Source organism: Medicago sativa, chromosome 6 (genome assembly GCF_051527215.1).
Source record: "Medicago sativa cultivar Bolivia chromosome 6, Bolivia_mono, whole genome shotgun sequence".
Classification (NCBI taxonomy): domain Eukaryota; kingdom Viridiplantae; phylum Streptophyta; class Magnoliopsida; order Fabales; family Fabaceae; genus Medicago; species Medicago sativa.
Genome location: NC_140754.1, coordinates 55117607 through 55120679, shown reverse-complemented (window position 1 = coordinate 55120679; position 3073 = coordinate 55117607). Strand labels below are relative to the sequence as shown.

Sequence of the window (3073 nt, the reverse complement as noted above, 5' to 3'; positions counted from 1 at the left end):
CAAATAAGCAAAAGTCAAATTATTTTCTTAATAAGCCTTGGATCCAAATCCAAGTTTGTTTTTTCTTTATTTTCTTAATCAAATTTTTAATGAACTTTAATTAAACTTAGACTAAATTTCTCAAATAAAATGAAACAACCTCACTTCTATTTTATTCTTCTATACCTTAAGGTCTCGCAACCCTTCTTAAAACCATTTTCAAAATCAAATTAAAATCAACCTTACCCACAAAAAAATATATTTTTAAGAGAGAACTACGACGGTTTTGATCCCTTTTAAGGGTACGTAGGCAAGGGTTTATTCCTTCCAAAACGATCAAATAAAAATAACAAAAACTCCTATTTCTTCTCCCTCCATTCTTTCACTTAAACTTTAAGCAATAAATTTCCAAATAAAAATAACCTAGGACAAGATAAAGTTAGAAAGAGGTTCCCACAGAGTACCGTGGACGATGCGGGTGCCTAACACCTTTCCCAATCGTAACCAACCCCCGGATCCAAATAAAGGTTTAACTCATTTTCCCTTCCCACGAAAAATCGAGAAAAGTCCAAACGATTGAGGGTTCGAAACCAATCAATGGATTGACACCCAAAAATCATGGTCTACAAAAATGGCGACTTCACTGGGGATCCTATGCGGGTTAAACCCACCTTTCTTCCTTTATTTTTATGCTTTACTATTTTGTATATGTTTTTACTTTGTTACGTGAGGGGTGAGAAAAGAAGTCCTACACCCGGACTTGAGTGAAACCTAAGATAGGACGGAGTACGATTATAGTGCCATACCAGGAGCGGTCCCGCCTATGTGTGCATATGATATAACTCCACTCAACGTGGGTTCAAGAGTAAATATACGTCACCATGAGCAGTCTTGATTGGCGATATTGTTTTTGAAACCCATCAAGCGTTGAGAACTAGATTACCTTTAACCCATCTTGGCCTTTCTAGGATGTAGTGTGGTGGCTAAACCAAGAGCGGTCTTGACTTTAGCTGTCACGCGATACTACACTCAAACTAGACTTCCTTATAAATACTGTTGGTCTAGGAGCAGTCCTACGCACCGATAAGTCCATGAGGGTAGTTGTAATTTGGGAACTTGGTAAAACCTTCATTACAAGTGCAAGTTAAAAACCATAGTCCTTACCAAATGGCGTTACCTTCACCTCCAACATTTTGAATCTAACCCCACATGTATTCAATATTCTTAGCATCATGCATTCATGCATTCATCCATAAATATTTTTCCATTCATAAAACTACCAAAGGATTTAGACAAGTTTTTTTGTACACATTGCAGATGAATGCCGAAACAAGGAGCATTAAGAAGTATAGTTTCAAGAGACCGGATTTGACAAGACTAAGGGAGCTAGGGAATCAAGTTGTTAATCCTAAGAAGTTTCGGGAATGGTATGGGAGGTTACTCGATCTCATCAGGGTGAGGGTGGACGACGGCATTTTGGAAACTTTGGTGCAGTTCTATGATCCAGTTTATCATTGCTTTACTTTCCCAGATTATCAGTTGCTCCCCACACTCGAGGAGTATTCCTATTGGGTTGGCTTACCGGTGTCAAAAGAAGCACCCTTCAATGGTCTTGAGCCCGCACCTAAAGAGACAACTATTGCAAAAGCACTCCATCTAAAGCCATCCGACCTAGTTCAACCCCACTTTACCATTAAAAACAATTTCCTCGGCCTAACCGCTAAATTCCTCTACCGAAAAGCCTCTGATTTTCTCAAAGCCAAAAAAACCGATGCATTTGAATCCGTTCTCGCCTTACTTATATATGACCTCTTCTTTTTTCCCAACATGGACAACTTTGTTGACATCAATGCCATCAAAATCTTCCTCACTAATAACCCAGTCCCTACCCTCCTTGCAGATACTTACCACTCCATCCACCATAGGCAGCGACAGAAGGGCGGAACCATTGTTTGCTACGCACCACTGTTATACAAATGGTTTGCTTCACACTTGCCCAAAGTCGTCTTCTCCAAGACCGACATCGGGACAACTTCTTGGTCTGAAAGGCTTATGCCCCTCACCCCGGCCGACATTGTTTGGGCTCACCCTGCTGCTGACACTGAAAGGATCATCGGTGCTTGTGGAGAATTTGAGAATGTGCCCCTCATTGGTACATGTGGAGGAATCACTTATAATCCGACTCTTGCTATGCGCCAGTATGGATAACCTATGAGAGGGAAGCCTGACAGTATTTCTTTATCCGGTGAGTTCTATCTCAACAGTGAGGTCCACACAGATTTAAGGATGCGATTTGTGCAAGCTTGGTATACCGTTCGTAAGTTTGATGGGATCCAGCTAGGAAGAAGACAAGACATCGCACACGAGTCTTACACTCAGTGGGTGATCGAGAGGGCTGTGGCTTTCGATATGCCCTACACCATACCAAGGCACGTGTCTGCGACTAATCCAGAAATACCATGGCCTTTACCCCCAGAGACTAAGAAAGAATACCAAGAGCGTTTGCATGCATCCAACTGCGAGAAGGCCGCTTTGGAGAGAATGCTCTACAGGAAAGAACAGGATTATGATATAGTAATGGGTATGTTAGAGACAAGGACTTGGGAAAGTGAACAGAGAAAACTTGAGATTGCCCGATTAGAAGCCATCATCAAAGAAAAGGATGCTACACTTGGCCAGATTCCGGGACATAAGAAGAAACGGAGCGCCTTCTTTGCCAGCACATGTTCTTATCCATCTCCATAGAGTGTCTAAAGCTTCCTGCAGAGTTGTTTATTGTCTTATGTTTTATATTTAAGTTTACCCCTTGGCTTGGTTGTTAGAAAGGGAATTATCTTGTAATTTTCTTTATATTTGTAAGTTTATCCCTTGGCTTATCTTGTAGTTTTCTTTATATTTGTAAGTTTATCCCTTGGCTTGGTTGTTAGAAAGGGAATTACCTTGTAGTGTGTTATATTGGGAGTCTACCCTTTGGCTCAGTCTGTTAGAAAGGGATTTATCTTATAGTACTTTTATCATTAATGAAATGTTTAAGTTGTTATGTTTATAAAAATTACTTTTATAAGTCCTTCGAAAGAAAAAAAATTGCATACTT

The 3073-nt window shown here is 40.2% G+C and overlaps 1 pseudogene; it reads left to right on the top strand.

Annotated features, from left to right (window-relative positions):
* Positions 1-1296: 1296 nt before the first annotated feature.
* LOC146915750 (uncharacterized) lies at positions 1297-2724 on the top strand (annotated as a pseudogene).
* Positions 2725-3073: the final 349 nt, after the last annotated feature.